The following is a 15193-nucleotide window of genomic DNA, read 5'->3' as shown; positions in this document are numbered from 1 at the left end:
ATTATACACCGCGGCATTCTTGTTCGACTTCCACGTCGGTGCTCTCGATTGCTAGAACATCGATCGGTTTCTCACCAAATCTTTGATGATTTTCTTTTCTTTGAGTTAAGAAAGTTCGGATGTACAGCTTACTGGTTCTTGCTACATCATTCCAATCAAGGAAAGAAAAGAATGGATTGGTGACTTGACCTGCTGCGTCTGGATCGAGGGTTATCTTTGGTACTGGACACTGGGAATCTAGTTGCGAGTTGCGAGTTGGACTTGAGGCCATGTAGATAATAGCTACACTACTGTGCTATGGAAAACAGCAAGCTCCGCTAGTAGTTGCTCATGCTTCAGTTGTACTTGAGGAAAGATAGCAGCGGAAAGATGGCCATGGCATTGGTCTTATCTCGGCGCCACTGTCCTCCATCAGAACTGGCATCGGAGGCATGGATGCTTTGGAAGCTCACCACCTTCACGACCATATAGTATCGCAGGGGCATGATTTCCCCTGTGACGTGTTTGGCAGAGACGCCTTCACTTTTCAGCTCGTGGCGGTGGGGTGCCGCAGTCACGGCGACGCCGCGCCGTTCGTGCGGAAGGCCCGGAGGGGGCATGGCCGATTTGCTTGTGGCGCGCGGTTGGACCACCTGCTCGGAGGTGTCCGTGTGCAGAGGGGCAGAGGGCGGCCTCTGAATCTGATGGATGGCAGGCGACGGTGGTGGTGTTACCTTACCTGCGGGCGAGAACGCGCCGGCGCGGGCGCGGCATGCTACAGACGGCGCGCGCGTCGCGGAAATGCCAGGCAGAGCCGCTCGAGGTGCGCCGCTCGAAGGATCCTCATGCGCGCGCGGCGGGACGGGACGACCGGGTCCCATCACCGACGGCAGGCGGCGGGAGGCCGGTGGACCGCGGCGGAGACGGGGATCGGGGGGCGGACGGTGTCTCGCTAACCGACCGGGTGGACGGTATCTCATTTACCGTCCACCCCAGGAGGCCACGGAAGCCGTCGGATCGAGAACGAGCGGCAGGATCCGAGCCGGCGGAGGCGAGCGGGAGCGTCGCGTGGGCCGATAGTAACCAGCTCGGCCTAGTTTACTGCCGAGGCCCAGAGAATGAATCGCGCGCAACGTGGACGCGCACGCGAAACTGCAGGATGGAGGTGAGGTGAGCGCGCCACCGGAGAGGGAGGAGATGGTGGCCATGGAGGTACTGTCCTCCAATGGAGGCGTTGTTGTTTGCCGATGCTTCAAGTCAGGGGAAAGGAGCATATCGGTGGCTGCCATGGTGAGGCAAGGAGGCAACCAGATGAGGCGGCCGCTGTCTTCACACCCATCTTAAGGGCGTGTTTGGTATCGCTCTGGAGCTAAACTTCAGCAACTCCAACCAATTTTGCAACCAAACATCCCAGCTCCAAAACTCCATGAAGCTGCCAACTCCATGAAGCTATAGTGCAAATGGAGGTTTGCTCCAAAATCACCCAATATGAACCTCCTCATGGAGTTGGTGGGTAATTACCCACCAATGCCACTGGTTAAAAAAACGGTTCGCTTCTTTTCTCCCGAGCCCCCCGCGCCGTGACTCCCTCCCGCACGCCTGTTCCTCGCCTCGCGCCCACCTGTTCCTCCCCCATCGTCGTCCACCCGACCCTCCCGTCAACGCACCGCCGGCCGGCCCTTCCTGCTGCCCTTCCCGACCGCATTCGCCCGTGTGGTCACCGTGGCCCCGTCGGGCACGCCGCTGGCCGACCACTGCCCTCATCCCACGGAGCCGCCTACCCCGCCCTGCGGAGCCGCCGTGGCCCCGTTGGACGCGCCACTGGCCCGGCCGCTGCCCCCATCCTGCGCGGCGGCGTCCACGGCCACGACCGCGCCGGGTCCGGGGCGGCGCTGGAGCTGGAGGGAGCAGCACCAGTAGGCTGGTCGCCAACCATCTCTGGAGCAAGCCATTCCTCGACCATCTTCCCGAACTCACCTGAAGCTTCGCGGCCTGTCCCTTCGCCCCGCAAGCGCCAAGGTCGCCAGCTCGCCGCTGCCTCTCCCCTATTGCAGTCTAAGCGGTGTGCAGCGCCTCTCGCCCAGCTGGTGGCGTCTTGCTGAGTACGGTGGAGGCGCGAGCCGCGTGACACCGCTAGAATTCGTTGCCGCCGACGAGGTCAACAGCATCTTCCGCGAGCCACTTCCCAAGGCGATGCTCCCAGCCCATCCACTACCGCTCGAGGTGTGGCCCATCCGCTGTAGAAGATGAGCGCAGCTGCGCATGGGAGGTGCAGAGGTGGCTGCCGCTGCTCATCACAAGGTGCCCTATAGGTGTTCGATGAAATGCTCAATGCATCTTGCAGCACCATGCTCACAGTTGTGCCTATGGCGTATGAAAGCAACATAAAAGTTCCACCCTGCTGCCCCGCCGCATCCCACCATGCCGCCGTGCCTATCCTGCCACGCTGCCACCTCAACCATGCCTATCCTGCACGAGCTGCTTGGCTACCTGAGGAAGAAGAAGAGGGGAATAAGAGGATGACAGGTGGGATCATGAGTTGGGGGCAAGAATGATAATTCACCTTCAAACTCCTCTTTTCTAGAGCTGGGGACACCCTCCCAGCCAAACACCTCCATCAGACAGCTCTAACTCCATCCCGAGCTAGCTCCACCTGGAGTTCTGGAGTGGAGCAGCTCCACCCAGAGTTGGAGCCCTACCAAACAAGGTCTAAGTGTCGCACCCTGAAATTTTTGGAATTCCACGAGGGAATTAGAAAAAATAATTAAATAATAATTTTCTCATGATTTTAATTTTTTTTCAACATTTATTTTCTTGACAAGAAATGTAGTATAGGAAAAACAATTGGTTGTTTTTCTAAATTAAAAAGTGTTGTTTAGTGTGTGTTGCATTTATGCTGATGCATCTTGGTGTTTCTTGAGTGAAAAGGTTTAAAAGTGCGTTTAGACGACGATTAGGTTCTTCTAAGAATTTTTCAGTTTTTTCTAGGTATTATTCTTATTTTCCTAGAGCTAAGTCTATTTATTAGAGGGTTCTAATTTCTTTTTCACGAGCTCCAAGTATTTTATTTGGACTCCTCGTGGCCCAAACTATCTCTAGGATATTTCTGGAATTTTGGGTATTTTCAGAGTATCTTACATGGTTTAAATGATTTATCTAGAATTCTCTGGATTTTTCTTTACACGAGAAATTATTTCTGGAAATAAAAAGAAAAGGAAACCTACCCTATCTTTTTGGGCCGAGCTCGTGGCCTCGACCCGCTCCAGTCCAGCCTATCAACCGTTAGCCCGCTTCGACCCAATCGAGGCTACCTGTCGCCTGCTCTCCAGGTGCGTTGCGCCTACACCACCGCCACCGTTCTTGGCGTGCATGCGCTGCACGCCAGGGCATGCCCTTGCACCCTATAAATAGTAGGCCAAGCCCCTCCCCTCGCCTGCCGTCGCCCGAGCCGTCCGCCGAGCCGAGCGCCGCCGGCCATCTTCCGTGCTTGATTTCGTCACGCCGCCGTTAGAAGGAGTAAACGGACATCGCGAGGAGCTTCACGATGCCGAGCTGCAGCTCCTCCACCGCCCCCCGTCAACAAATCGCCACCGAAGTACCGCCCCCGCAAGAAGGCCGAGACTCCGCTGCCGCCGTCCAAATCCCCGACGGCTCCGTCCACCCCCGCCGCCGGTGAACATGACCACGAGTTTCCCTCCACCTCTTCTCTCCAATGCGCCACCCACTCGAGCCTCTCGCAGCCCGGAATGCTGGCGATTTGATCTGCTAGAACCACCATCCGCCATGGCCATTAGAAGCCAAGCTTTTGCGAGTTGGTCCCTGGAAGGTCCTGTGATGATTAGATTAGTTCTTGTGTCTTGCAAGTTTCTCAGGAACCCCCTAAACCTTTTAGATCCTTGCAACCGAGCCCTAGCCCTATCCTTTTGCCAATCTAACCCTGAGGATTCATCTACTTGCAGTGACTATTCACTGAGTCTAGGGTTTCTTCTCTGCTAGCCCCTAGAGTATATGGTTAATCATGATTAGATCCTACAATCCTTAGTTAACCATAGATATCGCGTTCCGTATCCATTTAAGTTCATTCTCACTGTGTTAGTTTCGTCTCAATATAAAGTACGCACTAGTCATGATGTTTACCCTAATATGTGTTTTAAGAATTTACTTTAAAATCAAATTTGATTAATATCTATTTGAATGTCTTTTCTTAATAAAATTTAATTAGGGTTTACATGTTGGTTTTTCCTAGTTAATGTTAATTTGACTAATACAATTTAATGGAGTTTTCTAAATAAAATGTAATTAGAGTTATACGTCAAATTAAATTGATTATTGTTTATTCGATTTGCTTTCTAAATAGAAGTTACATTTGTTATAACTCGAGTTTTCGTAATTAAATGTTAATTTAGCCAATTATACATATAAATGTATTTTTGAATTATAATTTGGTTAGTTCAACACGAATCATAAAGTTATGCGCTTAGATGTTCCCACATATGTTATTTTTCAAAATTAAATGTTCAAAGTGGTATAAACTAAACATGAACAATTGTAACTAAAATTTGACTAAGCTTTACTTCGTGTTTTTAAAATATAAATATAATGTGAGTTAATTTTAACATAGGATATTTCTCTGAAATATGATCTACATTAATTTCTAAATTTAAAATGTATGAAGCACATAATTCTTTTCTTTTATAAACCCAAATCTTTAATAGTGTATCTTCTCAACTAAAGCTTCGTTTAGTCGGTTCTTGCTATGTTAATCTTCTAATCGTAAGCTCTAGTTTAGCAACGTTGTTTCGCCATATTTCGTGTTTTTAATAATAAATATGATATTACTTTTGATTAATACTTATTTACTTATCTTTTCTAATTAAAAGCTAATTAGGTTTATACATCGGATTTCTTTAAGCAAGTGTTAATCTGATTAATATCAACATAAATGAGTTCATAATTATAACTTGTTTTAGTTCAATGCGACATATAAAATTATTGATTAGATATTATTACATATAGTTTATTTTCCAAAGTTAAATGTTTAAATAGCATAATTTGTACATGAATATTTATAAATAAAAGTTGACTAGGTTTTACATCATCTTTTCGGATACAAATATAATTGAATTAACTCTAACTTAGGATATTTTCTAAAAGTATTCCTTTATATATGTTTTCTGATTAAAAATAACTGCAGCATCTTTTCCTTTATGACTAAAGTTTCCCCGATAGATGTATGTTTTCAACAGTAATATCGTTCTTAGTGTTTCATGCACCTTCGTGATCCTAGAATCAAGTCATATCCTTTTGTACGTTCTTTTCAAGCTTTTCTTTGATTGGTGTATTGTTCTTAGTTGTAATTGTTTGTTTGCTTTGTATGTTTGTTCCGATGATTTGCTTCGAGTAGAAGGATCGCTGTTCGAAAACTTTGAAGATTAAGAGTTTCTAGAGAGCAAGAGCTGAAGAGTAGTAAGAGCAACTTTTCTTTGGAGAAAGGCAAGTATCCCTAATCCTTCTGTCTATACTTATTTACAAGAATACCATACATTAATTGGAACATGGAACGATCACCAAGGAAAATAGTGCAACCACAAGAACTACATGACTCTGTTCTTGGCTAATTAATTAGAGACTCTAGTCTGGGGTAATCTTACCGAAAGGGCAAGAGGGGAGGCGTTGATGGGGTATAGCCTGACCCTCAGGCTGATCTGCTCTATGGTAGTTTCACGGCCTTGAGAGAGGTTTATGCTTTGCTTCGACCTGAAACCTTAGCAGGTTACTACTTACTAGGGAATCTTTGTAAAGATCTTGTAGCATCCTTATGCAATCACACCTCGGTAGTGTGATAAGTGCCTACTTTTGCACAGCATGGTTGGGTCCAAAGTTATTCTGAACTTTTACGCGACTTTGTGGTGAAAGTGTACAACCTCTGTAGAGTGTAAAACTGATATATCAGTCGTGCTGACGATCAAGAGCGGTCTGGACCCTCACATGATTAATAAACTTAAAGATGGACTTAAATCGTTATTCTGGTTATTTTTTTTTGCCTTGCTGAGTACCAACCATAAGTGTATAACTCACCCTTGCTAACTGCTGCTCAAAAGAAGAATGTGTATGAAATTACTGAAGATGATGCTAGGTGTACGCAACTCCCAATCGATTGCCTGTGAAGTTTGGAGCCTTCGTTTCCAAGATTAAGCGGTATATCTCTGATAGACTCATAAGTCATTATTTATATTTCTTTACGTGATACTATTACTGTTATTCACTGATGATGTCACTATATGTATGAAACTTGATCCTGACATACACATAAGGAACACTGGTTTTGTTTTAAAACCAAGTGTGACATTAAGCCGCCGCACCTTTCACCATCCATGGAACAACACCCGCTGCGATTAAGGAGCTAGCTCTGCCCATCTTCATGAATGCTGAATGGCTGACACTGCTGATCACTAATCATCTTCTGCTGATAAGAGATGAAGAAGCGAGTTGCGTTGATCATGGGGCGGCTGATCATTAGACAATGTTTCTGTCACCCCCAATGCCACCCACAGCCGTCGGAAAGCGGCGGGAGGCTGGTCAGCCTCCCACGGCGACGACGGGGAACACAGTGTCTCGTTTACCGACCGAGGTGGACAATATTTCAGTTACTGTCCACATCGGATCGAGATCAAGCGGCAGGATCCGAGTTGAGCTACATGAGATATTCCGTTATTCATTGACCGCTCTGCAAAACCTGACAATTAGATCGCGTGGTGTCGTTAAATGCAGACTTCTACTCCCTTCATCATAAATACTTGACCTCTCTTTTTATTTTGGAAAATGTCCAATTTACTAACTTCAATTATAGGCCAAGTCCAAATAATGAGCTAGGGATGGAGCCAGACTGAAAAAGGGGGGGGGGGCAATTGTATCGTGTAAATTTCTTAAAAATTAGAGATAAACGAAACATCTTTAAACAAAATTTAATGGCAAACCAAATAAACTATAGTTGAAAGGTTTGAGCATAGGGGTCTAAACAATAAAAGGGATTACCTATTACCTAGGGTTTTGTCTTTTGCCTCTCTTACAACTGAATCATTTAGTCCTTGGATCAAGTTCCAATGGTCATGGGATCTTCTTCATCAGTTCCTCTCAAGCCGCTCGATGAAGAGCACCTTCAACGTGGGATGTCTCTGTCACCTCCTCCTCCTCCTGTTTCCAATGACTTCCATAATCAAAATCATCCACTGTGGCCCATCGCCACATTAACCTAGCCTTGCTAGAATGCTGCTATAAATCGTTCTCCACCCAACCCCGCTAGCAACTCCCTTGCTGCTTGGCCTCCAAACCATCTCCCTCACCGGACCATCCTTTACTCTACGCTCGGGGACCGAAGGAAACTTCGTGCGGAGCTTGAAACCCCTAAACCTAACCCGAATAGCTCACCAAGAAAGTCCCATCACTAGAGAAAAATGGTTATTTTGAGAAAGGAATAAAGAGAAAATTTAGGTGTGGAGGAGGAAGAAACACCCATATACTTTATTGCAATCCTATTATTTTATTCGGTTAAATTTTGGATTTTAATTACCAGTAGCTTTTAAAATATTGAATTAAAACCATAAAATCGTACATGTGGGTGGGACTTTAAAAAATACATTCATAACCTTATAAATTGAACAGGCTTTATTAGGTGCATGCTAATAGAAATAGTGATCAAAGTCAAGCCTAAATACCATGAAAAATAAAAATTGGCAGGTGAATTTAATCTGAGAAAGTACTTCATAGCTAGGAAGCTTTTCCTTATACTGGGTTACGATGCTACATCTCTTACATTGGCAAGCTAGCATAATGGCTATGATCATATATTAGTACCATCAACGTAACATATAGGCTGCAACTCTGTTCAACTCCGTAAAGTTGTTAGAGAAAGACCCATAAAGTTTGTTTCTATCCGTTTTACAGGATTCAAAGCCTATTATTTACCGTAGATGCTACTTCTCAGAAGGCTGAAGCCTTATTGCAAAATGTCAATTAAAGATCTGTGTAGGTATATAATATTTGTGCTGCTACCTCCAGTAGATCTGTTGATATTTGACCCCTTCGCTACTGTCACACGGCCCTTTAGCGCCGGCAGGGATACATTTTTCACATCGGGACACTTCACGCCTGCATGCATGAGCCGATACGAATGCTGCATTCTGCAGTAGTGGAAAACAACCTTCCTCATTGATAAATGATAAATGCATTCTATGCGTCACACGCATCAGCTGTGGGGCACTGGATTTTGCGTCTTGCATGCATATAACCAAGATGGAGTTATCAACTTTGTCGATCCCATTGGGATTACATCTGAAAATTTTGGTGGCATTGAGTTACTGAGATCAAAATGAGCAAAGTAAAAATATGATCTCTTGGAGGTTTGATCTACAGGCCGTTTGGTACTAAAGCTTTTCGTGGCAGTGTGGTTTATTCACAAACTTTACCACTTGTCAAAAGTTACAGAATTAAGCTACCCAACAGAAGACTGTTGGATTGCTGCCACTGCTGTCTTTTGGTAGTGCAGAGTAATTGAAAATTTGAGATAGCCCCAGACTTCCAAAATTAGGAAACACTTTATATTTTGCTCGTCCTATTGAAAAATTTCAGGAAATGTTAGTTTTGATGAGAAATGATATTTTTTTCATTCTATACTATTAGTGTATTTCTTGGAACAAGCAATCTACCTAACAGGTGTTAGGGGTAAAACCTGAATAAAAAGTAGTTGAGCTTGGATGAGCTGCTCGTTTGTAAAGAAAAGAAAAAAACAATTGTTTGCAAAATAGTTGAAGATACGTAGCATATCTTAATTTTGCTTTCAGAACACATGCTTACTGCGGGTTGCTTCTCATTGCATGTCTACATTTGCCCCTTATTCGGCTGAGCTTGCGTATACAGGTATTCCCTTTTTCGCCGCCAATATATATCCCATATGCCTCCGCCAGCCTACCACTTTGGATCATCAGCTGAGTTCAAAGGAATGCACCTCCCACAGTGTAACACTATCCTCATGCATGCCTAAATTCTCCATGCAGGAGCTTTTTTTTTGTGCGAATGTTGTTACTGTGCATTAGAACATTCCCTGAATTGGGTTTTAGACATAAAATAAATTTGATGCAATAAATGCAGTTTGCAGATCCAAGCTGATCTAGATCATGTGCACATCTTACATATTCTTCCTAGCCTTAATTGTTTGCCAATGTGTGATATGCACATGAAATTGGAAGAGCATTGTAGGCAGCACATCTGGTCCACCATTGAAGGCTTGACTTTTGTGAGAGTTGCCCTAAAGCTTGGTTTTAACATTTTGGACGTGTGTCATCTATCTGAATGCAAGTACGTAGCCTGTAACTGGCATGTGCCACGGTATACATTCTTGTCCATCTTCTCTTTGAAGTACTTCATTTAATGTCTACTTCTCAGGTTTGGCGGTGTGAAGCTTACATTGTATACAACCTCCGTTTCATGATATTGTTCCGGTTTGCGTACAATAAGTTTTTACAAGTCAGATTATATTGTTTTTGGATTTTTCATAGTTACACAGTACTTAATGTTGTTCCCATAGCACCTTACCATGTTGCTTATGATCATAAGCAGCAGTATTGCCTAGATTGAGCGTTACTTACGGTGATATCGCTTCACTAATGCAAATGCCCTTTGCAATTGTTGGTTTTTTGTTTTGTACAGTACTCGCTCTCTCTCTCTCTCTCTCCTTTACTAATGCAAATGCCCTTTGCAATTGTTGATATCTGCGTGTTTTGAACTGGACGTCGTGTAGATTTTTTATTTGGACACCGGACATTGTGTGTGGACTGAGGACGCTGGGTTTGCCGGATCGACGGCGCGATTTGGCTCGCCTCCGACAATCCCACGCAGCCGACGGCTTTCCGGCATCCAAATAAACGAGCCCTACAAGCTACTCCGGGCCCACCCGCAGCGACCCAACCTGCGCCTCCTTCCCTAGGGAGTAGGGTTTCCTTCCCCGGCCTATATCAGCCACTTCCGCTCGCACTTGCTAGACCATTCCCCAAATAGCCCACCTTCCTGCCCCGCTCCCGTCGCCGGCCGTCGTACGGGCCGATCCGATCATCTCCGCCACCGGATCGTCTCCAACACCTGTACGGGATGTCGTCGGGGCAGGAGGATCAGGTTGGCACCGGCGGCGCTGGCGGGCAGCCGCCGCGCCAGCCGATGGATCGTACGGTTGACGACCACCCCATGACGGACGTGCAGTTTGTGAATTGTGATACAGCGCACTGCTATACGCGAGAGGCTGTAAGTTTTTTTCCCCCTTATTACTGCTGCCGTGTGACTGCGAGTGCTGCCTAGGCTTCACGTACTGATCACATTCAGGGTACTACTTCTACTTGTACTAAGTTTTTCGATTCTTTGATCTACGCACACATGTATATGTATCTCGCTAAGAAGGAGGAGATCGATCGATTTTACTTTCTGGCTCACACAGCTAAACCAGGAATCAACTTTATGAGTGATTGCATGTAGCTTTTGAAACTAGTCGGATGGCTGATCTTGTGAACCCAGTGCAATAGGAGTTACGTGACTGGGTTTTGAGTACTATTCTTAAATCGGCAGGTTGGAGTGTGCATGGAAAGGAAACGCTCATCGTCGGCTCAGAGGCGGCGTCGGTTGCCGAAACTGGCAATGCAGCTCGAGGAGATCTTGCACACAAAACTTCCAAACAAGGTATGGGTGGTACCTCCTTCCATTCTTCCAATCGGAAGCTCTGGTCTGTTATTAGTGATCAAGTACTTTCCTGGGGAGCAAATTAAAAGTAAGCATTATTAGTGTTTTTTTACCATTTTGGCTGTCTTTATATATCCTGGTGTTGTGTGAGCAGAATGACTACTACAATATGATGATGGGACCAGTTGAGCCGCAACTGATGTTTGCACTTAAGACCTTCAATGCTCAGAAACGGCAAAAGCGAGAAAACTCACAAGCGGCAAGGCAGGCAACATCTTCATCCAGCACAAATACGGTATCTTTTTGGTACATTTTAACATCTTTACCTTCTTCGTCCATCCAAAACTCGACCTGGAGTCCTGTACCAAAACTTTTTGCACCCTTGCGGTCAACACCGTTATCAAATATCAATGGCATGGTTTTTTTAATACTGGAATGGCATGTGGGTTGAACTTGTCAGGCGTTCAATGCACTAAACATGTTGGTAAAGGTTTGATTACATGGCACAATGATTCCAGTGTGGGTGACGGTTATTTTTAGCGAAGATTAGTGGATTAAATGGTTCTGCGATGGCTAGTGTATGATTGGGTAAATTTTCAAGGGGGTACGGAGTTTCAAGTCACTGTTTGTTGCATGACTGGTGTTTTAGCAAGAGCTACAACACCCAAGATCCAGAACATCTGTTCCATGTCAGAAAACTTTCACATTTTATGTTAGACAATAGGAATGCAGTTTGAAACACACTGTTACTGATGTATATTGTTGCCTGTTGCAAGTTCTGAACCATGATGGTCTCTGTGAGCAGTCTGCATCCATCCTGCCTATGCAAAACAATAATGCTGATATGCGCGACAGAACTGGTGAAATTCTGCACTAATATGTCATTATATTACAATTTACACCTGCTCTATCCTTGCTTGCATTCAGAACATCCCTATCCTGGGAACATACAAAATGATTCGCTAGCTCGTCATTTCAATTGCATTAATAATTTGAAGCACACTTGGTCTGCTCTCTTGTGAACTGAAACCATCAATTTCTTATGTTGCCTTGTCAGACATGGGGCTCCTACAGCACCAACCAATGGAGGACATGGCAGCCCTCTCAAGACTGGACCAGCAGTTTGTGATGCTACGGACGGCTATACGTGAAAAGATGTGAGTTTATTTAGAGTATGCGAGTGTTTGTTAGAGTTGACACTCAACTAAGTGTGAATTAAAATTGTACTGCTAGCCTGGTTAGTGAGGCTCGGCTGGTCGAATGGCAGCATATCCTGAAACTAAGTAGTGAACCCAATTTGCTTAGATCCTCTGACAATAAATAGAGTTATTTATCTTATTGACTCCCCTTTAATTTTTGAATTTGTTGAATTGCCTTCCCAAGCTCCCAAAATTTGGATATATATGAGGCTGATTTTTATGAACCCAATAGAAGGTATATGAGTGTTTTGTTTTTACTATTCTTAAATCGGCAGATTCATGTATATAGAAATGACACCATTGCCGGACAAGTGGGAGAAGCGGTTGACTACTACAGTTCTGGCGAGGCGGCTCGAGGAGGTCTTGTATACAAAATTTCCCAACAAGGTACTATTTCTGTCTCTTTCCATTTTCCTTTTGCAGTTCTGGTCTACTAGTGATCTGGGGGGCCAATAGTAAACATTGCTGCTTCACCATTCTGATTGCTTGATCGTGATAACTGGTATTGTTTGAGCAGAATGACTACTACAATATGATGAATGGACCAATTGAACCACAGCTGTTGTTTGCTATTAAGACCTACAAGGCTCGGAAGCAGCAAAATCAACAGGACCCACAAATGGCAAGGGAGACAGCATCGTCATCTGGCGGTATTTGTTTTAGCACATTACATTCCAAAATTTGACCGGAACGAAAAAAATATTTGTAATTTTGACTCCTGGGTCAACACCATTATCCGTGACGTGGATATTCAGCTTGCCTCTCAACTCATTGCACATGTTGGCAAAGTGGTGACATGGTAGAAAAACGAGCATTAGTCCCGGTTAGTAAATCTTATATATCTCAATTTTTCCAACCGGAACTAATCAATCTAGTCCCCACCTTTAGTCCCGGGTCTTTCACCCGCACACGCACGTCGCAAGTCACAAGTCACGCGATTTCTCATGCGAAATATGCGCGTGCTCGGTGCATGGGATTCGAACCCATGATCTCAAGCCTCACGCGTAGCTTCCTTACCATCTCACCTACACAGCACATCTGACTGAGTGAGAATGCAATCCTTTTGTAGTAACTCGTGGGGGACCCTTTAGTCCCGATTGGTAACACGTGACCTAATTAAAGCCCTCGGAGGCTTTAGTCCGGGTTTGTAACACCAACCGGGACTAAAGTTGTCTCTATGGACTACAAAATTTAGAATCGGGACTAAAGAGGCTTTAGTCCTGGCTCAAAAACAATTGAGATTTTTGTTAAGGATGAAATGTCCTATGGCATGAGGGCTGTGTGAGACAGATGGGAAAAAGATTAATAGATTAGATCTAGATGTTTTGATATGGTTTAAGTTTGGACTGGGAAATCTTTCGGTGAAAATAAATAAAAATATTCCTATAGTTAAAGATGGGTTCGCTTGACCTCTTCCCATGGAGTTTGGGTAAGTTATTGCTCGTGGTGTGACTGATATTCTAGCTAGAGCTACAACCGAAGACCCACTGGCATAGAATATATGTTCTATGTCAAAAAATGCTGTTTGAAACAAGCTGTTCTCGATTTATGTTGTTGCATGTTACAGGATGAGAACCACCATGCTGGTCTCTATGAGCAGTTTGCATCGCTCCTGGCTGATATGCAGAACGAAAATGCTGATGAGCTCGTCAGGACAGGTGAAATTCTGTACTAATTCGTCTGTTCTATCCTTGCTTGCATTCATAGCATCTAGATTCAATTTGACAACACTGGACGACTGAAGAAGCACAAATATAGTCCGAATTTGTCATTCTCAGCATATGTGGATCCATTCTGACTTTTGCAGCAAAGATGGGGAGCAAGCAGAATAATCCTTATCCAAAGAAAAGACCAGAAATGTGATAATTTATCATGAGCTTCTTTTTCTCATGCAGAATCACTACCGCGCTATGATGGAGGTGTCAAGATCACTTTGAGTTAAGCATGAGGACTGAATCAGCTGGGGAAGACTGGATGCCTGCAGAAGGCGTCTTTTGCACGAAGGTGCACTGCCTGTAGGAATGCAGTTTATTACTTTTGAAACAGCTATTGTATTTATCGTCGTTGAGTGAAAAATAAGTGGTGGATATTATGTTTACTATTGTATTATGTGGCGGTTAAAAATCTGTTTGACTTTGATGTGATATGGTTTAACCGGGAGTAGCAGGGGCTTGTAAGCCCAGTGCGCCGGAATGGATAGATGAGGACGAATGGAACACCATTTCCTTTCTGTTCTTACTTTCTCCTTATGGTTAGCCACTTTACTTCCGCAGATTCATCATTTCTGCAGTTATTTACAGTAATTATCTAGTGGATCAGGGCTCCTGATTGTTAGATCTTGACACTCAGGTTCACCAATAAGGTTCTCAGTATGATGTCTCCAAGCGCTTCCTAAGTTCCTGATTTGCTTCGTAGTAGTATGTTTCATATTTGAATAGTTGTTAATCGAAAAGAGTAAATTTCATGACATGTCTCTACACTATTATTAGGCGGTTCTTAACCTGATCCCACGTTATGAAGTTGCATTTATGGATCCATTCCGACACTATCTAAATCTAAATCGATCATCCAAGTTCAAATTAGCGCGTATCTAAATCTAAATCGATCATCCAAGTCCAAATTAGCCACGCTACATCCCACGAGCTAACTACGTAGCAATGTGGACCCTTACACGTGGGACCCACATTCTTAAATTATGTTTTGAGCTCTCTCTTTTTTAGAGGTGTCCCGTTTGAGAACGAGATGCTTTATATCATTCATTCACTTAGATTTTTATGTTGTTTGAAGAATGAAATGGATCGATCCATCTACGCCTTTATTTCTCGTATATATATAAATTAGTATAAATAAATATAAGAAATAAGACTGTCTCATAAAATCGCAGGATGATGCATCACTAATTACGTAGGATATGCTATCAGCATGGCTCAAGAGTTTTCAAACAAAACATGTATAGCAAGTTGTGTGCTCCACGATTAATTTGTTGGGTGTCAACCACTGCTACAACACAAGTGGTGAAGATCCATCTCTCTCCTCGAAAGATGTCACCTAGACCATCCATCGCTCTTCGCACGCGCTACAAATCCCGCTGAAACTTTTACACTAGAATGGTAAAAAACAGTTAACTGACATTAGATAACAGAAACGTAAAAAAGAAACACGACGATCTTCTAGTCTCTCTCGCTCACTCCCTCTCCCTCCTCTCACCAATGTATTTGCCCTTAGGTGATTTTCACCGAGGTCCCCACATTATGAGTGGGTCATCTAGGTCCAAATTTACCACACCACATACG

This window comes from Setaria italica, chromosome I, assembly GCF_000263155.2.
Source record: "Setaria italica strain Yugu1 chromosome I, Setaria_italica_v2.0, whole genome shotgun sequence".
Classification (NCBI taxonomy): Eukaryota; Viridiplantae; Streptophyta; class Magnoliopsida; order Poales; family Poaceae; genus Setaria; species Setaria italica.
This window is presented reverse-complemented; position numbering follows the sequence as displayed.